The 23,969-nt window shown below is 41.7% G+C and overlaps 1 long non-coding RNA gene across 2 annotated transcripts in view; it reads right to left on the bottom strand.

Annotated features, from left to right (window-relative positions):
* The window catches only part of LOC123792927 (uncharacterized), a 39,534-nt gene that overhangs the window by 5,559 nt on the left and 10,006 nt on the right, over window positions 1–23,969 (bottom strand). For both annotated transcript variants that reach the window (XR_015726009.1, XR_006779810.2), the window contains exon 2: window positions 13,191–13,256. This is a non-coding gene — a long non-coding RNA (uncharacterized LOC123792927). The remainder of the gene's footprint in view (window positions 1–13,190; window positions 13,257–23,969) is intronic.

Genomic DNA, 23,969 nt, shown 5'->3' on the forward strand with positions numbered 1-23,969 from the left:
GAGGGTACATTCTAGAAGATAACAAGCCTACCAGGTCTGGTGGGAGGAGAATCCATATACTCTATAGGGAAGCCATGAGCTTGTAAAGATTTTTTTTTTTAATTTTTTAAAGCAATCTCTACACTCAAGTTGGGGCTCGAACTCACAACCCCAAGATCCAGAGTCACACACTCCACCCACTGAGCCAGCCAGGCGCTCCAAGCCATAAGTTTCTAGAAGGCATACAAAAGCATTCATAGTATGACCATGGGAGAAAAGGACATTCCAAAACATGGGAGAGGGGTTCTGAAATTCTGGGAAGTTTTTATCATGAATATATATACAAAGCTACTTTCCACCCAGAGTAACCTAGAATGACAGAGAACACTAGATCATAGAATTCAGAGCCCGAAGGAATCTTAAATATCATTTAATCCCATACTCTTCTCTTATAACTGTAAAAGTAGAGATACACAGAGGAGCAGTTGGTGGCATAACCAAGAGAAAATCCAAACCCCAAGTCAGTGCCTCTTCCACTGTACCCTCATAACTTTTTTATATCGAGTAGAAGAAGATTTTTATTTCCTGACTTGTGACTGATTATTTGATTCTAGCGGCTGGAAGACCAGTGATTTTTCAGAGTAATGGAGTGCTTAATGCACATCGGGTTGTAAAAACTCATGATGATGGGGGAGAATTCAAATTGCAAACTGCAGACGGTGAAAATCCCACACTGACTTGGGAATAATGTGTGTTAATCTTTCCCTGATGAAGGTGGATGATTTGTTTACATCTTAGAAAACACTTGGCAGTCCTTACTGCCATTTTGCCAAGAAAAATCTCCTTCCAACATTATTTCCACTTGGGCATTCATCATTCCAACCCCACAGGCTAAAAATATAAAGGCATCGTGGGAGGGAGGAGTGGGAAAGGGGGCAAGCATGTGCCTTGCTGTGTATGCTACCATCTCATTAGCAACTCTGTCCCTCAGCATCCAAAACTGGTTTCAGCCATTTCACCAAATATCCCTTGCCCAGCTATGGTACCCATCTTCCCTTACTGATGGTCTTCTGAATTTTCTCCTTTTCTGCATCCTAAAAGTGCTTTATGTTTTTTATAACCATCTGGTTCATTTTCACTGGGCAGGGTTGTCTCTTCTTTCTTTCTATTTCCCTCTTTGGGAAACCCATTAAATGTTCACCAATGAATCTTGTACATTCACTGTGTACATATTTCTAGAATCTGAAATTCAAACTCAAGATAATTCAGAAATACTGTTGTATTGGTGAATGCTTCCACCCGAAATTCCTCCCAAGATCTGAGGCTACAGGTAGATAATAGACTTGTATGGAAATGACAACTTCTATAAAATCTTTACACTATAGATGCTTATATAGCACTTAACTATGTTCCAAAAAATTTTGCACTCCTTTCAATTATTTACTCATTTAATCCTCATAACAATACTACAAGGCAGATACTATTATTATCCTCATTTCTCAGAAGAGGAAACCATTGCATTGAGATGTTATATAACTTGCCAATGAACTTGGCCAGTAATTGGTGGGACTGGTTATAAAGTTAGACCCTTTGGCTCCAAAGTCTGTTCCATTAGCTTCTACCCTATGCCACTACCACACCTACACAAGTATGGTGAAAACGGTGCCTTTCCTTGCCCAACCACACCAGCTCTAACCACATTTTAAACATAAGATTCCATTGCCTTGAGAGTTTAGAGGTAGAAATTAGTTGGCAAATGGGCACACTCTGTGTAGGTTAAATGACCAGTCCCGATCCATCCCACGGTGGGACGATAGTGCTTTTCTCCTTCACTCCAAGGCCCCAGCATTCACTCTCTTTTCCTTTCTCATCGGACTATTTGTGGCCATCTCCAACACCAGTCCCCTGAGGCTCCGAGTTTGAGAGAAGAGTGTCAATAAAAATAGTTAACGATTATTAAATGCTTCATATATGGTAGGCACTAGTCTAGTTGTGTATTATCTCATTTAATTCTCAAGATAATCCTATGAGGGAAGCATTTTTTATCCCCACTGGATAGAGAGGAAAACAGAGACACAAGATGATTATGTAACGTGCCCGAGACCTTACTGCCCACTGCAGCTGGAGTCTGGCTCCAGGGTCTGGGCTCATGTCCACCCCGCATTGCAACAGGGCTGCCGCGGGGACTCGTGTTGTCCTCTCCCGCATCAGACCTGTCACACAGTCCCTGCCACTGTGGCCTGGGGCTGGACAGTAATGCACGAAATGCTCCCCAGAGTCATTGCCTGATTCCCTCTAACCATCTGCTGCGGGTCACCTAATACAGTGTGAGGGGAGCCTGGAAAAGGCTCTGCACATGGCGCTGAACAGGCAGCTCCTCCTTCCTTTGTCATTCACGCCACTCAGTGTGTCTCGAGGCACGAGGAGTCCGTGACAAAAAGATTCAGGAAGTAGTTTCCTCACAGATCATCCAAAGTCCAACCCTCACTTTAGAAGTTAAATGATGTTGTCCCCCAGCTTTTCTTTTTCTGTTTTGTGACTATATTTTTCTTTCCTCAATAAATCCAAATGCCTTAAACTAATTTTCTTCCTTAGGGGGATGTTAACTACAGTAGTTAAAAAAAAAAAAAAAAAGTACTATCTCACTCTGTCACTACTTAGGGAATAAAATTTATAAATAAATTTTATGGAGGTAATCTCAATTGAATATTACACAGTCAATCCAATTAACCTAACGTAGAATTAGCAGGGGACACGGGTTTTCTGTGAGCTGAAGAGAAAGATTAGAAAGAGCTACGAGGGAGATTAGTTAGATTTACAGCCTCTGACAGTTTGCTAGCATATCTTGATATGCCTCGCCAAGAAGATGAGAGTATGAGGCTGGTTTCACGTTTGTTGATATTATTTTACTCTTAGGCAAACTATCTAAATTTACTCATTCCTTGATAGAGAAAGAGAGGGAGAAATATGATTACCACTGAAACTTCCTTCACTGAAATTGAATTGATAATAGAGGAAAAATCTTCTTGGCTTAAATCTATTATCACCCTATTACCTTCTGTCAATTGAAGGTGTTAGGACACACCGAGGTGTCAAATCCTCCATGTTCAAGTTAACTTTCAAAAGGCAAGCAAAGCACGAGGCAAGAGATAATGCACTTAACTGTTCTCTGTGCTTCCTACTTCTTCAGATCCGGGTGAGGAGATTTTTGACCATAGGAACTTAAGATTTCAACAATGTGACAAAAACAGAAACACCAAATTGATGGCCATCTTAAATCAAAAGGTGACTTTACAAGAATGTTCATGCTAAAGTCCAGGTTGAGGCCAATGTAGAGAGAAACAATTGCATTAAATATCCCGTCTGGTGGGAAGCCATTGAGCAAGGTTATCTGGGGAGATCCTAAAAACACGGCTCAAACGGAGAGACAAAACCAGGCCTGCTGACAATGCCTCATGTGGTAGCAGTAGATACCATCCAAATATGGCGCAGTGCTTCCAGGATGAAAATAGGTGTCCCATCCATTATGAGTGTCAAGTGAGCAAGCCAGGGTAGCACCACACCCAGAGATCATCGCTCAGGAAAAGTTCAACACACCTTCTTCCTCACTGAACCAGTATTGAGTCAATGGGGCCACTGAAGCAATTTGGGTGATGTTTTTTCATCGTAGTAAAATGTACATAACATAATGTTTACTATTTTAACCATTTTTAAGTATACAGTTCAGTGAATTCAGTGGCATTAAGCACATTCACAATGCTGTGCAACCATTACGACTACCAATTTCCAGAATTTTTCATCATCCCAAACAGAAACTTTGTAGCCTCTAAACAACAACTCCTTATTTCCCCTAGCCCCATAACCCCTAGTAACCCCTAGTCTACTTTGTCTCTACGAGTTTGCCTACTGTGGGTACCTCATATTAGTGGATTCATACAATATTTGTCCTTTTGTGTCTGGCTTACTTCACGCAGCATAATGTTTTCCAAGTTCATCTATGTGGCAGCATGTATCAGAATTTCATTCCTTTTTAAGGCTGAATAACCCATTATGGATGGATAGACCACATTTTGTTTATCCAATTCATCAGTTGATGGACATTTGTTTCCACCTTTTGGCTATTGTGAATAGTGTTGCTATGAACATTGGTGTAACCACTGAAGCATTTTAAGCAAAGGAGTAACATGATCTGATTTCTATTTTAGGAAAATGACCCCTTATATTAGGCAGGGCATAGTCAGGAAACAGAAACCACACCAGTTACACAATAAAGACAATACGCTGTAAAGAATTACTGACCAGAGAAATGAAAAGACAGGAAGAGAACAACACATTATCACAGGGGCAGAGACTGAGGAAAGCAGTTGCTACCCCTGGGGTAGCAGAGAGGCCGGGGTTGCTGAGACTAAAAGCCTTAGAAAAAACCTAGAGAAGGGGGCCCCGTGGGGTTGAAACTCAGATACTCTTTTGAGAGCTGAAACTCTTCTGGAAGCACTCTTGGTTCTGGTGTCTACTCAGAGGGGAGTCTCCAGGGGGTTGACACCCCAAACTCTGAGAAGAGGTTGCTGTTTGACTAGTGTTGATGTCTCTGAGCTTTGTGGGGCAGACCTTCCGGTACAGGACCCCCGACACTGAGGAGGGATGCTGCTTGGCCGGCATTGGTGTCTCCGAGCCCAGAGGAGAGGACCCATATGGCTGGGACCCCACACTCTGCTGGGGAGCGGGGGCTTGCTTGGCTGTTGCTAGTGTCTCTGGGGGGGGGGGGGATGAGACTAGTTCTGTGAGCGTTGGAAAGACTGCACACTGGGCTCCAGTGCTGCTGCAGGAATGAACTGGCACTGCTGGGTAAGAGGCGAGGGGGGAGAGTCAGACTAACAAAAACAGGAAGCTGCCAGCAAGGAGCAAATCCCTTCCCCTGCCTCCAAGCTTGCATGCTTCTTCTGGTGCCCCCATGGCCAGAGCCTGACAGGGATCCATCTAGCTGAGCAGGGATGTGGTTTGCAGGGTCCCAGCCCCAGTGTCACACAACAGGGTGTAGAAAAGATAGTAATACTACAGTAGTCCTACTGCAATTGGGGGGGAGGGGGACTAGAGGAGGCAAGACTGGAGTCAGGAAGAAAGGACATGTTGGGCATATTCTCAGTGATAGACAGTCCTTGGAGGGACTCTCTACATTGGGAATGGTCCCCAAAAGTATTGCTTGTATTATGTAACTCCATCCACCGACCATAACTGATTTATACAGGGTGATCACCTAATCCAAGCTGAATTCGGATTCTCTTTCTGGTCTTTGAAATTTGAAAGAGATACACCTAAAATCCGGGATCATCGATCTGAGTCCGGTGATCGATCTGCAGGCAGCTGCAACAGAGTTGCTAGCTCGTACTGTTCCTTCCCTTTCCATGCTCTTGATTGTTCAGTTCCAACTTCGATTCCACGAGATAATCCAAAAGCCTTCCAATAAATTCTCCCTGTTCCTTAAGCTGGCCAGGGCCACTTTCTTTTGCTTCATATTTTCTCCAACATCCCAGAGCTTACCTGCCAAGAGGTTGAAGAAATTTAAACAACATCAACACTTAGGGTTGCTAAGTGTTCAAAGAGAAAGAATTCTTGTAGAGGGAGTGAACTGTGTGAGCACAGAGCTGGAGCACCTAAGCTCATGGGTTGGGACCAAAAGTAGGGGAGAAGCAGGAATGGGGTGGGAGGGGGTCACATATTCCAGACACAGTGATAAGGTTGAAGGCCCACAGGCAAAAGAAAACATAGCATGCTGGAGCAAATGAAAGCAATCCAAAATGCTTCACATAGAGAAGTAGGTAAAACAGGGAGACCTGATTACAGCAGCTCATGAATGAGGGTTTATTTCATACCAGGTTTATTTCGTACCAAGCCATTATAGGAGGTAACTGGTTTAGTTCTCGCAATGATCCAATGAGGAGGTAATGTGGTTGGGAGACATCTCTCTCTGGGAAGACAGAGACAGATTACTAAATCATATTTGTCTATTATAATAAGATAATGTTTCCCGTTGGGGCCAAGTCCAGACAGATTTGCTCACAGCCCATTTAAAAACAGTTGGAATTCCCAAGTTCAGGGTTTGTTAGCCATGATTCAAACCCATTGTATGGCAAACATCTACCTGGCCTTGCACCCCCATCACCCGGGGATCCTGGAAGACTAGAGGAAGCAATACAAACGTGAAGTTTATGCCATCTGCTGTGCTATGAGTGATAAAATCCTTTTTCTCTGAACAGAGCCTCATGTATTCTGCCAGCATCCACGAAAGTGTGGCAAGCTGGCTTTCAAGTAGAGTGAAATCTCAGGCTCTTCAGAACTCTTGACAAATGTGATCTCCTTCTTCTAGAAGGGAAATGGAGACTCAGAGAAATTACGTGCCTTGCCCAAGGCCCTAGCAAAAGAGCTAGAATATGGACCGATGTGGATAAACTCCAGAACCTATAACCTTAACCACAAAGATGAAGCTGAAGAAGCAAGAAGGAGCGAAATCACACTGGACCTTGTAAGCCACGTTTTAGAGTTTAAATTTTATCATGTTATAGAGTTTAAATTTTATCATATGAGTAATAAGTAGTCTATTCATTTGGGTAGGCTAGCTACTGTACCAGTTAGACATCGATGTATACATTTGCTTATACTTAACAGAAATTTATTCCTTGCTCATAGAATGATTTGAAGCAGAAGACTCTGGTCAGTGGACAGCTCTCTTATACATGGTGATTCAGGAACTCGGGCTCCCTCTGTCTCGTGGCTCCAGCAACCCTAGGGTCTTCCTTGCGTCCAGACAAAAGGGATGAGAGGAGAGCATGACAACCCACATTTGCTTCTTAAAACCCACAGTCTGGAGATGACCTATGCTATGAGAGCTAACCACATGGTCACACCTAGAAACAAGGGAGCCTGTCAAACATAGCCCCTATTTCCTAATGCTAAACTCCATCCCATGAAAGAAAGCATGAACTTTGGAGCACAGGCAACCACTCAGAGATTTAAACAAGTGGTCTAACAGGTCAGATTTACACTGCAGATCCCCAGCTGCAATATGGACATGTGTTTGGCAGGGATAAGACAGGAGACAGGAAATAAGCCAGAGATCTGCTTTAGCAATGTGGGAAAGGCTGGTGGACTACAGCAGGCAAGAGAAAATGAAGGAAGGAAGGAGGGAATGTTGGTGGAACCAGGAACCATTCAGAAGATGAAATCTATGGGATGCTCTCCGCTAAAGTACGGCCCTCCTCCGACCACGAATTTGCGGGCCTATTTCCACTCCGTGCCTGATAGGCCTGTGTTTATATTCACCGCATACTAATAATGTTAAAGGAGGCAGGAGGGAAGAGATAGAACTAATATTAAAAATAAAAGAAAGAAAATTCAAACTGAACACTTTTATGCGGTTTCACACCCTCGCTCTCAGAGAGACCCTACCAGGCCCCGGATGCTCCTCTCTCCGCAGCCCCACTGCGGACGGAGCATGTGCGAACAAGCTATGCTTACGTCAGGAATTCGTTGTGTGGGTGGCTGCGGGAAAGGCTCTGCGTGCTAGTCTTCATCATAAAGCCTGTGCAGACTACAGAGACTGAACAGGAGTCCCCAGGAAGCGAAGTCTGACTCGGAGCTTGACGCACAGAAAAGTTTACTTGGGGAGATTTCCCTAAGGGGTAAAATTAACTCTCACAGAATTATCTGAAGTTGGGGCAAGGAGACAAGGCATTTGTACCCTTGTACAAAAGTTGTCATATTGTGGACGGGGTGTCCTCAGTGACAGGGTTAAGACCTTGGGCAAGAAATCTCTTGTTAGCCGAGGAAAGTCCCAGAGAAAAACTGAGTACAGGGCCGTCAGCTACCAACATTCCCAGAAGCTGGGGGAATGAATATCTGAGTTCTGGAAACCGGGGATCAGGACATCACACCTCAGTGCCTGTACATAGACATGGATGCTTGAGGGCCTGATAAACCCTTAATGACTGATTCTGGCCTTGACAACCCCCCCCCCCCCACACACACATTGTGGTAATATGAGTGCATTCCTAGAAGAAAGACAATTTGTTGTAACATAGGACTTATATAACTCACATATTATTGGACTATGCATTTCATTTTTTTTAGAGAGAGAGAGAGATAGAGCACAATCGGGGGCAGGGGGAGAAGCGGGGAGAAGCAGGGAGAGAGGGCGAGAGAGAATCTTAAGCAGGCTCCAGGCCCAGCACAGAGCCTGACGTGGGGCTCTGCCTTACAACCCAGGAGATTATGACCTGAGCCAAAATCAAGAGTCAGATGCTTAACTGACTGAGCCACCCAGGTGCCCCAAGGAGTATGCATTTCTTATCTAACCTTTCATCCCACTCTGGAGAAAGAGAGTATCCTTGGAGCAGATTTTAGCTTGTCCCAAAACTGATAATATAATCCTCTCTTAGAAGTCTCTAGTACAGTAAATGCAACCAGGCATAGGAGGGAGACAGAACTGGGGTTAAATCCTAATTCTACAACATGTAGTGAGGCACCAGTCATTCTACCCCTATCAGCCTCAGGTTCCTCATCTGTAACAGAGGGAAAATTAAAGTACCTTAGCGTTGTAATAAGATCACGTAAGTAAAGCATCCAGCATGATTTCTAGCATACAGAAAGCTTACGACAAATGATGCTATGATTAGTAGAGAATGGATTTAAATATACAATGAGTCACCTCATGTCTGCTAGAAGGTTCTCCAGGAATGCATGTAGCGCGTACTTCTGAAAGCTGTATGTAGCTGTAGTCCCGCGGAGGTTGTTTTGTTTTGCCACCACAAATGAATTCCCCATAATCCACAAGTGGGTGAAAAGAGGTGAGATTTTGAAATAGGATTGTATTTCTTCTTACTCACAAACACCTGCTCTCTGAACCCTAGCTAAGGTTGTGGTAGGAACCCACCAAACGGGGACTGCACCACACGTAGTTAGTAAACATCAACAAAGGCTTTGTTCAGGTCACCTCCTGGTCTAGATTTTGGGTCCTTTTCTCACTCCCCTGTGTCTATTTCCTTTTATAAACAAATTTTTAGGCTCCTTGGGTTCATTGTCTATACGAAACATTCATTCACTAATTGTTAATGCGGAAAGCAACCTATGAGGCTGTTCCCAGGGCACATGGGCCACCGTATCTCCAGCATCCCCTGCAGTCTGGTGTGACCATCCGAGGAGCGGAGCCACTGGAATGTGAGTAGAAATTAGATGTGTCACTTCCATGGAGGGTGACCAGTTGCCCTAGTTTGCTTAGGACAGAGGGGTTTCTGTTGATAATGAGACTTTCTGTTTTAAAACAAGTATAGTTCAGGAAAAATCAGGTCAAGCTGGTCATCTTACTTCCCAGCCTAGACTATAAAACCTCCTGCACACCTCCTTCATGTTTTTTTTTTTTTTTCTCCTTCCAACTTCTTAGATAAAGAGGTATCACAAATACAGCAAGCTTGGAAGCTGTGTTTTGAAAATGGCAGAGCCAAATGTCAGCCTGAGTAACCACAAGGAAAAGAAGCCACCTTACTATCTCCCACTGATCTGGAACATCTACCACAGACCTTATATGAGTGGAAAAAGTATTTCTATTGTGTTTGATCCATTATTTGTTGGCCCTATTTTCATAGTACTTTAGCCACTCCTGACTAACAGAGTCAGCCTACGAATTGGGTTAGAATTTTTTTTTCTATTAGTTTCAGGGATAGAATTTAGTGATTCATCAATTGCATATAACACCTAGTGCTCATTACTTCGAGTCCCCTCCTTAATGCCCATCACCCAATTACCCCATCCTCCCACCCACCTCCCTTCCAGCAACCCTCAGTTTGTTTCCTATAGTTAAGAGTCTTATGGCTTGTTTCCCTCTCTGCTTTCATCTTATTTTATTTTTCCTTCCCTGTGTTCATCTGTTTTGTTTCTTAAATTCCATGGATGAGTGAAATCTTTGGTATTTGTCTTTCTCTGACTGACTTATTTTGCTTAGCATAATACCCTCTAGTTCCAACCACATCATTGCAAATGGCAAGATTTCATTCTTTTTGATGGCTGAGTAGTATTCCATTGTATATGTACACCACATCTTCTTTGTCCATTCATCTGTAGATAGGTATCTGGGCTCTTTCCATAGTTTGGCTATTGTGGACATTGCTGCTATAAATATTGGGGTGCAGGTGCCCCTTCAAATCACTATATTTGTATTCTTTGGGTAAATACCTAGTAGTGCAATTGCTGGGTAATAGGGTAGTTCTGTTTTTAACTTTTTGAGGAACCTCCATACTGTTTTCCAGAGTGGCTGCACCAGCTTGCATTCCTACCAACAGTATAAGAGGATTCCTCTTTCTCTGCATCCTCGCCAACATCTGTCGTTTCCTGACTTGTTAACTTTAGCCATTCTAACCGGTGTGATGTGGTATCTCATTGAGTTTTGATTTGAATTTCCCTGATGCCAAGTGATGTTGAACATTTTTTCATGTGTCTGTTGGCCATCTGTGTGTCTTCTTTGGAGAAATGTCTGTCCATGTCTTCTGCCCATTTCTTGACTGGATTTTTTGGTTTTGGGGTGTTGAGTTTGATAAGCTCTTTATAGATTTTGGATAGTAGTCCTTTGTCTGATAAGACATTTGCAAATATCTTCTTCCATCCCGTAGGTTGCCTTTTAGTTTTGTTGACTGTTTCCTTTGCTGTGTGAAAGCTTTTTATCTTGATGAAGTTCCAATAGTTCATTTTTGCTTTTGTTTCCCTTGCCTTTGGAGACAGATCTAGCAAGAAGTTGCTGCGGCCGAGGTCAAAGAGGTTGCTGCCTGTGTTCTTCTCTAGGTTTTTGATAGATTCCTGTCTCACATTTAGGTCTTTCATCCATTTTGAGTTTATCTTTCTGTATGGTGTAAGAAAGTCATCTAGGTTCATACTTCTGCATGTTGCTGTCCAATCTTCCCAACACCATTTGTCCAAGAGACTGTCTTTTTTCCATTGGATTTCTTTCCTGCTTTGTCAAAGATTAGTTGACCATAGAGTTGAGGGTCCATTTCTAGGTTTTCTATTTAGAATTTTTAAAAATATTTGTTTATTTATTTATTTTTGAGAGAGAGACAGAGAGAGTGCACAAGCAGGGGTGGGGGAGTGCCGAGGGAGAGGCAAAGAGAAAATCCTCAAGCAGACTCCATACTGAGTGTGAAGCCTGATGTGGAACTGGATTCCAGGACCCCAAGATCATGACCTGAGCTGAAATCAAGGGTCAGCCACTCAACCAACCGAGCCCCCCAACCACTCTGAGTTAGAATTGATAGAGACTTTACAAACTAGTGTAACATTAAGACAAGGACACCTAAAATGCACATGTTCACTTTCTGGGAAAGTATTTGCAAGGAGGATGAAATGTCAGGAGAATGAACGGAAAGGAAGGAGGACAAAGAGGCTGATCCTTGTATAAATCCAGCTCGTATCCACCATGAAAATTTCCCAGCTCTTCTCTCAGAGATGAATGTTAGTATGATAAGTGTATCACACAGCCAACAGTGCAGGGCGCTCTAGGTGACAGAGCAGGGAACTGAGGTCAGAACATACGGGTTCACACCAGATAGCCGCTGCGTGATTGGTGGTAAGCTAGTAGCCTCTCTGGACTTTACACTCTTCATCTGGGATATGAAGATGTGTTTGACCTCTGACTGAGTGTCTTCTATGAGCCAGTCTTATGCTAGGCCCTGGAGATACAAAGATGAGCTATGGTAAAGTCTCTCAGATAGACCACGGGACAGAAATGTCTGAAGAAGAACAGAGTGTCAGCTGGGACTAAAGCAAGGGGAAGGGAAAAGGGCCATGAGGGGAGTTTGAGGTCCTCTCTTCACAATGGTGAGACCATGGGAGTGAGTGACTTTGCCGCGGGGGTGGGATCCGTGGGCTGAGGAGCAGAGGAGCAGAGTCGGGGGTGGGGGGGGCAAGGAGTCCTGTGAGCATGCGTTGGTCAGCGTGCCTTCACACGTACACGCAGCCCCGGCAACACGCCAGGCCTGGTGCTTCCTCTGGAACTCAAAGGTGAGAAAGACCCGGACCCCGAGTTCTTCAAGGTCCAGCAGGGCGGAGAGAAGTGTGTCACAGGAAAGGGAGTGGTGGCATAACAGCAGAGCAGGGCCGGGAGGGGGGGCTCCCGAGCAGCTGATGCTGAGCTGAGCCAGGAAGCTAAGTGTGTGTTGGCCAGGCGGCAGGGAGAGAGAAGGGAGGGGAACAAGGGGAGCCACCGACATGGCTGCAGGGCCAGTAAGAGGGAGCAAGGCGCAAGGGACGGTGTCCCCCAGGAGAACGCAGGAGCCAGGGCAAGAAGAGATCTTTGTCTGGTGGGGGGTGGGGAGGCGTGTTAAGGAGTTTGCATTTCACCCGTAAAGTAAAGTTGTAAGAAGCCTTTAAAGGTGTCTCAGCAGAGGTCAGCATGAAGGAATACCCGGCAGCAGGGAGGAGCCGGGGTTAGAGAGGGAGGAGGACCACTTTGAGGGATCTGTGACATCCAGGTGAGAAATGACAAAGGCCTGAACCAAGGCAATGACCGAGGAGAGGGGAATTTACAGGGGCTGGGACTGTTTGCATCGGGGTGTACTCTTGCCAGACAAGAGGCTCAGGTTTTCCAGGGAGGCAGAGGGTAAATAGCAAAGCACAGACATCAAAGGGCAGAGTTAGATTGAAAAGTGAGTGCAAATGGTCTCTGTCCAAAGCTGGGAAGACCTAAAGGAAGATTCGGTAATATCCTTTAGTCAGGGCAACCGAGACGCCCTGTTTGACCTCAGGGAGGGGGCTGCCTCTCCTGAGGTCTGCTGCAGGGTGAAAACCCTGGGGAGAAGAAGCGTGCAGAGCTCAGCCACTAGCTCAGACGCTTGGCAATGTTTAGCTCTTGGAAAAAAAAAAAAAAAGAATGGCCCTGATTCACGCAGCTACACGGGCCCAGTTCTCATTAATAACCACGTTCTTGTTCAACTGTGATTTGATTAAGTGATTTGTGATTTGATTAAGTAATTTAAAAGACGGTTTATTTAATTTGGAGTCTTCTAGACTTCAGAGTCCAATGCATTTGAAACTGTGCTGTTTCTTGTCGACATTTTACAGCGTCTCTGACTGCTTACAATTAGAAGCTGAAATTAAAAACTGGAAAGAAGGGGAAAGAATTCATTTAACTAAAAAGGGGAAAAAAAAAGATTTGTTGTGTCCTGAGAACTCACCTTCTCTGATGGTTAAGCTGGTACATTTTCATTTTCCCACTGGTCAGAAGATAACGAGGGGGTGGCCTATAGCAGAAATTTGAGAAGGAAATTGAATTAGAGAATTTAACTTGTCATTTATGGTTATTCAAAACCCAGAGGATATATTTCTCTAAGAAGCCTGTCTTAGGGATACCTCTATTCCGCAGAAATGTGTTTCCTGGAAATTCAGAGAAAGCCTTAAAGATGTAAGAGTCAAGTGTGTATTTAGCAGAGAGAGGGCTGAATCTGCTCCCAGGCAGCTGCCTCGGGTTAAATGAGCCGCCAGTGGCTGCAGGGAGGTGGTGCCCATACCCAGGCCAGCATGGCTCTTCCCAGAACCAACATGGCAAGCCCCAGTGGCAGAGACCTTGGGGGGAGGGATAGGTAAAGAAGAGGGGGGCAATGCCCAGAGAAGAGTGTGGGCTCTGCAGCAGGCAAACTTGGGTTTGAGACCTGCTTCTGCCACTTGCTAACCTGCTAGCTGGGCCATATTACCCAACCTCACTAAGCTTCAGTGGAACTCTTCTTTATCTAGTTAAAATGGAGCTAATACTTCCTTACTAAGAAAAGGTCTGGTCCCTTTTTCTTACAGGCCCCACCCAAACTGATCCATACGCTACTCTCTTTCAAGTTAGAAGAAATTTGGTTTAGTTAGCCATCCCATTTTACAGATAGCATTTTATGTAACAAATTCTACCAAAGAAGATTTTTATCTTCCAACAGGTAGGAAGCCCTTGGGAATTCTAATCCTAGTTGATCTACTCTCTGCTTTCATATCAAAACATCTCTAAATAAATTAGAAAATCATGGGTGTGTCCTGCTTAAAGCAAGGAGATAAAGGAATGGTTCTAACTCCAGGAGATGCTAAGAGGGTTACATTTTGGAAATTGTATGCTGTATCATAAATATAGTTCTATGCTTCTCCCCAGCCACGTCCAAAATAGTAGAAGCATAAAATTATGGCACATTCAAGATACAAAACTTCAGTAACACACAAATTGTAAGTAGATGGACTTTGTTTATCTGCATTTATAAAATTCATCCTGGCCCACTTTCAGAAACTCCTTAGGAATCTACAGTGCACTTGGTGTTGTAGGCTGTGTCACCAGGGGCCAAAACAAAGGGCAGATTTAATGACCATAAATATATCAGCTAAACGTCGTACAAAACTATACACAGACCGCGTTCCAACAAAGGTACAGCTGGCCAACGGAGGTTTTCTTTTTACGTATTCAGGAATTATATAGACAGACATGCTCCTAGGTTCTACCAAACAGGCAAAAATATTCAGGGTTCACAGTCCAGCTTCCCACTGTGCTTTTGCTGGACTGTGATCTCGGAGATCCCCCTCCTGCTGGACCAGCTGCTGATTAGGGTTCTTGGTGGTAAAGCAGAGTCCACCACAATGAGCTTGAGTGGAAATGCAGTTTCTTAGAGGGTACGAGCTAACATTCCAGAATTCCTAGGGAGAGGAGGAATTGGGACTGTGGACTGATTGCAGGCACAGTCCGGGGTACAGCGCCCCACTGGTAGGAATGCGGATGCTCTAACAGCTGCTGCCTCTTCCCTTGATGGAAAGCAGCTGCACATATTAGCTGCTTTGAATGCATGGCTCGTGCGAACGGGTTGGGTGGTAGGGGCTGCGTCACATGCCGCCATCCTAGTTCAGGAAAGGCTGAGAAACAGAATCCGAATTCCCATATTAGGGGGGCAGGACTCAAGTGGGAGCACCCTCAAATATAAAATGACTACTCCAAAGGCAATGGCCGGCTAAACTATGACCTATGTATCCACAACACTCTAAAGTATGTCCTCTGCTTCACCTTTGGGAAAAGATTTAGTCCATAACAAGATCAAAGTTCATAGGGATAAAGACAGCAAGGTAGCTGCTAGTTTTGAATTGATTCAGGACTATAGCATGAACTCTAAGTTCGAATAAATGCGTATGTCATTAACAATCATTTTCCTAATAGCCTGCACAAACTGGGTCAGACCACACGGTTGATGTGCTTGGTACAGTGCTATTAATTAAGCAGCTTAAAAACGATAACAGTTGTTTATTGTTATCCATTAGCCTGAGTAGCTTCACCTGGCTACATCCTGTGAGACTTTTTTTATAGCAGATAAAACAGAAAGCTTCTACCATTGCCTAGTAGTTTAAATTTCGTATTTCATGAATATCTATTTTACTTATATGTCTTTTTCCCCCTGAAAAGCATGTTTTTCAAAATCGGGCTCAGAAAAGAGGTCAGCCTATAAATCAAGGGAAGAGCCCTCGTGTACACTTAAATCCACCGGTGTCTGGATCAAACTGGCAGGGAATGAAACATAACTGAATTGCCTCCAGCATCCCTTTGAAATGCCCATGAATTAAAACATAACTACTGCAACCCACAAGCCATCGTTAGGCTAAATAAGAAAACTACTATAAGTATTCCCATTACCATCGGGAGTGAGAAAGTCACCTCTATTTCACCACTGCTATTTAACATTGTTCTGGAGGTTGAGAGCTAGTGGAATAAGGCACAAACATAGACAGTAGATAAATAGATGGAGAGATGGGTGGATGGATAGATAAAACATAGATATAAAAATTAGAAAGAATCGGCTCTTGCTGATGATGTCATTATATCTCAAAAAACCTAAGAGAAGTATCAACTTGCAAATAATAAGGAAACTCATTAATAGATTAATAAATAAGACCAATCAATCAATGGTTTTAACATATACAAGAAAACTGAGTGGGAAATATTGTGGGGTGAAAAAGGCTTCATTTACAATAGTAACAAACAAGATAATGGGAATTAAAAAAGATAAAAAGAAGTAAAGAGGTTATGTATAAAATCTTGAAGAAGGTAATTTTAAAACATTCCTGAGGAACACAAAGGAAGACTTGGATGAGTGAAAATCATGCCATGCTCAGGGCACCTGGGTGCGGTGGCTCACTGGGTAAGTATCCAGCTCTGGATTTTGGCTCAGGTCATGATCTCAGGGCCCTGGGATTGAGCCCAGGTTGGGCTCTGCACTAAGTGGAGTGTCTGCTTGAGATTCTCTCTCTCTCTCTCTCTCTCTCTCTCTCTCTCTTCTGCCCCTCTCCCTGCTCTCTCTCTCTCTCTCTCAAATAAATAAATAAATAAATAAATCTTTGAAAAAAAAGAAAAGAAAAGAAAATCATGCCATGCTCTGGGCACCTACATAATTAAAGTGATCTCAATGCAAATACTTCTAGGATCTCCTTAAGTAGAAAAGATAAGTCTAAGAAAAATTCACAAGCCAGACTATCCTGGGAAATTCCTAAAATGAAGAATAATGGCAGGGTGGTTGGTGGGGATGGGGACAGTGATTAACTCTGCTGGGACAGAAAGATAAAGATAATCTCAGTGATAAAAACTGGAATCAGAAATAATGTAGTTGACAAATAAATTTGACTCGAATGCAGAATAACAAGATAAGGAAGTATATAGTAAAGGCTTTTCCTTGTGCTTACGAAAGAGAAAGCCCCCAAATGAAACTGAAAAGGATAATGAGAGTCTTAACAACGAGCGTAGTTTACAATTAGGGCACACTGCACAATCTACCACTAAACATTGTAATATCTTGATGAAAAGGAGTGTTTCATGGAAAATGTAAAGCACCAGCAGTGAATTATGAGATAGGAAACTTGAACTAGACAATGACAAAGGAGAAAAGGCAATCAAGGCCTTACTCCTCAGAAGCTCCATGCTGTGGTTATTTGACAGGAAACATCTTCCAAACTTTCACAGAATCGCTAATTCCCACACCGTATCTGACGGAGGGCAAACGGAACGATGAAAACCACCCCAGCACAAAGTATGAAACTAGGGTCTCCTGAGTTCTAAAACTTGTGATTGATCTAGGGTTTTCTTTGTAGTGTGTGATCTTTCACATCTTTGAACGAGGTGTAGAAATATCTTTAATAAACTACTAGGAAAGCAAATTCAAAAATACATTTTAAAAACAACAATCTAAAATCAAGTAGTTTTTATCCTGGAGAGGATAAGCGTTTAAGAGACGTATTAATTCATCATTTCAACAAGTGAAATAAGATTAAACATAGTTGGTTTGATTAATTTACCATAAGCATTCTAAATTAAGTCTGCAGAAAGACACCAACACTCATTCCTGATTTAAAAAAAAAAAAAACTCCTAATAAGTAGCAATAAAAATACTATCTTAACAACATAAAAAGATATAAAGAGCCAACATTTCAAGTGACAGTGAACATGAAAGGCATGGCATTAAAAAGAAGAAACAGGACAAGGCTGCCCGCTCTCCTTATGTTTATTTTAACATGTTCTGGAAACTTCACACAAATAGAAGAGAAACCAGAAATAAGAGGGACAGTTATTACATATAAGGATATGATATCACAATTGTTTGTATATTAGGAGTAACTATTTATTATATCTAAAATCAACAAAAAACTGAACTAATTAAAGAGTTCAGTAAAACAGTTAAATTTTTTAAAAGCTTCCCTTTATAACAGTAAAAATTAAATATTATATATATACACACACACAAAGAAAAAAGACACCATTCATAATAACTATACATGGAATATTAAAGATGTACTTTATATGAACAGGTCCTATACGGAGACAGTACAAAACATTTCACTGTAAGACAAACCAATTCCTTATGTGACAAAATTAAAAGATAAATATAAAACATAAAAAATTAGAGGAAAAAGCTGAATATTTCCTTTTTAAACAAAAAGTAACCATAAGGGGAAAGAGTACTACAGTTTACTATATAATTTTTTTAACTTTAATATGCTAAAAATGCCATAAAAATGTCAAACATAATAGCAAAAAAAAAGAAAGTATTCGTAACTCTTGTGACAGCTCCTTGATATTTTTCAGCATGAAATAGCTTTTATAAATTAAGAGAGAACACAGAAAAAAATCGGCAAAGGACAGGAAAAAAAGTATACATGTACAAAAAGTATATGAAAAAAAGAACAACCTTACTAAAAACATAAGGAATTAAACATTAATAAGACAAAATGAATGCCATTTTCTTCTGTTAACTTGGCAAACAATTTGAAAATGAATGACCGAGACTCCTGTACCTCCCAGGCGTGTGAAAATTTGCAAAAACTTCCCTGGAAAGAAATTCAGTGATTTGATTTGCATCTTGAAATAAAAGCCATGCCCTTTGGCCAAATGACTTTAGCACAAATACTGTTTTCTCAGGAAATAATTTTGTGATCATAAGCGAGACTACAGCAAGAGGGAAGAAACATGTAGGATAATGGGAAATCGCCACAACGGTCAGACACTCCGTGTGGAATTCACAGACTCTGTAAGGTAGGAGGCACTTGGGCTGGGGGGGGGGGGTATGGCTGCGGAAGGCCCAGCTGACTGGCGAGTCCCCCCAGTGCCCAGGGGCAGCGACTCTTAATAGACAACACTTTGCGTCTCTACAGGCAAAGCAGTTTACAGAGTATACGTTGTGTAAGTTTCAGCCTGTGATGTGTCTGTGTAGATGCGAACAGACAGAACAAAATCTGAACTTTGGTTAGTTGTTTTCGAACGGCTGGAAAGAAAGCCCAGTTGCCAGACCAGCGTAGGCTAAGGGACAGCAAACAACCCAGATAAGGCTCGTTGACTTAGAGTCCAATGAAATTTCCCAAGTAATCTTTATTGGGCAATTATCCTATGATTTCCCTGTCCAAGTTCCATCAGAATATCCCCACGCATCTATGGGAGCCATCAAGCCCTTGCTGCCGTTCCTGGTGACAAGTTGGGATTTTTCTAATTAAGTGAAAAAAGAGTATAAGAGAAAAAACTAGCTGAACATAGAAACCACAGCTTAAACAACGTCTCACTGGGCCAGATAGAGGAACCTTAGATGAAAATCAACATATTGCAACTATTGTTATTAATTTAAAATTCCTAAAACGCTTGTGACAATTTTTAACATACCTGAAATTGATTGTCCCAAATGTACCAAACACGCATCCTAGGGCCTGTGGACGCGGACCTCCAGCCTGGCGCTGGCTCAGCTTTATGTCTTTCTCATTCTTATTCATTCTGCTAGATCCACACTGGCCGTCTTTAAGTTCCTCAAATACATTAAGCTTATTCCTTCCTCAGTATTGAAGTATGTGCTGATCGCCTGTCCAGAAACGCCATCCGGAGTCCCTGGATACCCTTCAGGTCTCAGATTAAAGGAGCCCTTCATTGACCTCTACGTTACCTTCAATTAGCCTGAATAATCAGTTCTCAACCTTAGGTATACATTGCAGTCATCTAGGGATATTTTACACTGGGTCCCATTCCAAAGATTCTGATTTAATTTGCCTGGGAGGGTAGCCTTGGCATTTGAGATGTTTTAAAAGCCTCTAGGGTGATCCTAATTTGCATGAAAGATTGAGAACTACTGGCCTAGATCTCATCACCAGGTTTGTCTCCTTCATAGCTTCTCACAGATATAATGGTGACATGCGCTTATTTATTATTTATTTATTTGTTGTCTGCTATAAAGGCGGGATCGATGCCAATTTTATTCATCACCAAAAGTATCTGATGATGGAATGCATAATAGAAAGGAGGCACGTTTCATATTCTATATTAAAGCATCACAATCCCTAACCAGGGCTTCTCAAACTTCAATGTTGGCATGAATCACCAGGGGTCTTGTTAAAATACGGATTCAGATTCATTACATCTTGGGAAAAAGTTGAGATTCTATACCTCTAACAAGCTCCCGCACTTTGAGTAGCAAGAGCCTGATGGAGCGTTTGCCTAAACTTCCCTGAAAATTAGAATCACCTAGAGCCTGTAAGGACCGAAGAACAGATTACTAGTCCCCAGTTCAGACGCACTGAATCAAAATTTCCGGGTGGGGAGAGTGATAACCTGCAAATCTAATGGGCCCCACTTTGATTACTATCTTCAAGGAGATTTGGGAAACCAAGGAGTAACTCAGACACTATTTCTTACTGTGTCTCTATTCAAAGTCATGAGAGAATCACGAAATAAGCTCTTATCAGACTGACCCTCCCTCATATAACTATAATCCTGGACAAAATAGAACAAATAACTACTTGAAGGTTCTGGAGACTAACAAAAGCAAGGAAGTTCTGGAGGGGAGTTGACATTTACATTGGGGTGACTTTTTCATTTTATGGCATTTAGCCTCGGATCAGTCACACTGAAGTCAGCACGATAAAGGGCAGCTAAAACTTCCCTAGAAAACCCAGAAGTCATAGAGCACGGAGTTCAGGGCAACCACAGCCACTAGAATGTGAGAGGAGAGAATGATAGAAAATAGAGACCCAGCGGGAAAGAGCCACAAGTTCTATGCACAAACTTTGTCCAAATCTCTGGCTAAGCCCTGAACCGTGCATGGGTAGGGCAATCTGCAAGCAAACCAGCCAAGGATAAAAGGACTGAATGAAGACTGGAGTGGCTGCCAACAGGTAGAGCTTGAAGTTTAAGTCCAATCAGCTAAATTAGCAGCTAGAACAAAATTGTCAACATCTGTTAGAGGACGATAATAGAATCCAGAGTCTCAACAACGTAACATTCACAATATCCAGGATAGAAATCAAAGTTACTCAGACACAAAAGAGCAAAAGTTGTACGATTCCACTATAGGTGATACCTAAAATAGGCGGATTCGCAGAGACAGAAATAGAATAGAGATGACCAAGGGCTGGGAGGAAGGGAGAACGAAGTTATTATTTAATGGGTACAGAACTTCTGTTGGAATGATGAAAAAATTCTGGAAATTGATAATGGGTGATGATTACATAACATTGTGAAATACTCATGTCACTGAAATGCACACTTAAAAGTGGTTAAAATAAGTTTTATGTTATGTATATTTTGCTACAATAGAGCAAAATAGAAAAAAAGACAATAACAGAAATGAAAAATGCCTTCATCAGGCTTATCAGTAGAGTAGATGTAACTAAGAAATGAGTCAGGGAACTTGAAGATATGTCTATAGGAACTTCCCAAACTGAAAAGCAAAAAAAAAAAAAATAAAATAAAATAAAATAAAATAAAATAAAATAAAGAATGAAAAAAGGGATCAAAGTATCCAAGAGTCATGGGACAATTACAGACATGTAACATGCAGGTTAATGGGAATATCAGAAGGAGAAGAAAGAGAAAAAAGAACAGATGAAATATTTAAGTTAATAATGACTAAGTTTTTCCAAGGTTAGTGACAGACACCAAAACCTTGATCCAGGTAGCTCAGAGAACATCAAGCAGGAGAAATACAAAAAATCCTCACCTAAGAATATCATTAAAATAACATTAAAGCTGCAAAAAGTCAAACACAGAGAGAATATTTTGAAAAGTGCCGGAGAATAAAAACACCTTACTTATCTTCAGAAACCATACACCAAGAAGAGTGTGGAGTGAAATATTAAAAATATTTAAAGGAAAAAGTAGAACCACCAATCTAGAATTCTGTATCTAGTGAAATTATCCTCCGAGAGTAAAGAAATAAAGACTGTCTCAAACAAACAAAAATTGAGGGAATCTGCGGCCCCTAGACCTGCCTTATATGAAACGTGAACAAAGTTAAAAAGTTCTTCAGAGAGAATGGAAATGAATTCATATCTACATAAAGAAAAGAAGAGCATTTGGAAAGGAATAAATAAAGGTAAAATAAAATCTTTTTTTTTAATTCTTAAATAAGCTAAAGATATCACTTTGTTCAAAATAATAGTAGAAACAATATATTGGTAACTATTGCTTATGGAGAAGTTAAACGAATGACAGCAATATAAGAAGGTGTGGGAGGGAGGAATTAGAATATTCAGTTCTAAGGGATCTGCACTACCTGTGAAACATATAGCGATACTTGAAAGCGGAATTGTATTAACTGTAACTGTATACTGCAAACCCTAGGGCATCCAAAAAAGTAAAATAAAGAAAGAAAGAAAGTATAATTTATATGCTAAGAAAGGAGAGAAAATAGAATCACATAAAATGCTTACTTAAAACCAGAGAAGGCAGAAAAGGCATGGAAGCCAAAAAGAAAAGAAAAAGAAAGAAAGAGAAAGAAAGAAAGAAAGAAAGAAAGAAAGAAAGAAAGAAAGAAAGAAAGAAAGAAAAAGGAAGGAAGGAAGGAAGGAAGGAAGGAAGGAAGGAAGGAAGGAAGGAAAGCAGCAAATAGAGAGCAGATACAAATATGGCTGATATTCATCCGACTATATCAAGAATCACTTTAAATGTGAATATATAAAAACATCAATTAAAATAAGTAATCAGGATAGAAAAAAAAAGATGACAAAAAACAAGATTCAACTATTTGTTGTCTGAAAGAAGTCCACTTTAAATATAAAGTCACAGATTAAAAGTAAAGGAGTGGAGAAAGATACGCCATGCTAACACTAATCAAAAGAAAGTAGCTGTATTAATTTCAGACAAAGCAGATTTCAGAACAAAAAATTTATTAAGGATAAAGAGAAGCCTTATATAATGACAAAGGGGCCAATTCTCAAAGAAAACATGACAATCTTTACTATGAATGTGCCTAATAACAGAGTGTGGAAATAAATGAGACAGAAACTGGCAGAACTACAATGAGAAATAAAAGAACCCACTATTACTGACTGAGACTTCAACACCTCTCTATTGACAACTGAGGCCCAACAGTCAGAAAATCAGTAAAGGTATGGTTGACCGAACAGCACCATCAATTAACTAGATCTAAATGGCATTCATAGACTAGTTCACCCACCAACAGCAAACCACACACTCTTCTCCAGCTCACTTGGAAGACTCACCAGGATGGACCACACTCTGGACCATACAACACACTTAACAAATTGCAGAAGAACAGAAATCATACAAAGCACGCTCTTAGACCACAATGGAAGTAAACCAGAAATCAATAACAGAAAGATACCAGGAAAACCCCCAAAGCATTTGGGTGTTAAACTACATAATTCGAAATAACAAACAGGTCAAAGAACTCTCAAAATGAAATTTTAAAATATTTTGAACTAAAAATACAAGTTGTCAGTTAGTGGGATGCAGTAAAAGCAGTGCCTACAAGACAATTTAGAGTATTGGATGCATAGGTTAGAAAAAAGGAATATCTAAAATCAATAAGCTAAGCTCCCACCTTAGGAAACTAGAGAAGGAAGAACAATAAAAGCCTAAAGCAAACAGAGAAGAAAAATAATAAAAATTAGAGCAGAAATCAGTGAAATTACAAAGAAGAAAACAAGAGAGAAAAATCAATGAAACCTAAAGCTATTCCTTTGCAAAGATTAAAAAAAAAAAAAAAAAGACAAGCCTCTAGACAGGCTAACCATCTGAATTACAGGAAATTTGACTTGCTCAAGGTCACACAGCTAGGAAATGATCTATGGACTCGGGCGGGGAGCCCTGGCGTCCGCCCGGCATTCACAGCAGCCACCACTCCCCTTCATGGCAGTTCCCGGGGTGCTGTGGGATCTGCCTTCCGCAAGGGCCTCCTTCCCCCCCCCCCCCCCCCCCCCCCCCCCCGGCACTGCTTCCTTCTTACCTTCTCGGAAAACGGTGGTTGGTTAAGGCCCTCTTTCTTACCGAGTCTGGATACAATGTTAACACCCTTTTTCACACAGAACTGTCTCAACTGAAAGCCGTTGGCATTCGGGTTGGAACAGTGTGTCATCCCCCACCAGCTCTCCATTTGCCCCCCAAGAACATGCCTTGACTCTATAATCTTTCAAAAGCTGTTCACTGTGCTCCTACTATTTGCCGGGCACTTTTGTCCCAAAGT

This window comes from Ursus americanus, chromosome 11 (genome assembly GCF_024610735.1).
Source record: "Ursus americanus isolate L20-20 chromosome 11, mUrsAme1.1.p, whole genome shotgun sequence".
Classification (NCBI taxonomy): domain Eukaryota; kingdom Metazoa; phylum Chordata; class Mammalia; order Carnivora; family Ursidae; genus Ursus; species Ursus americanus.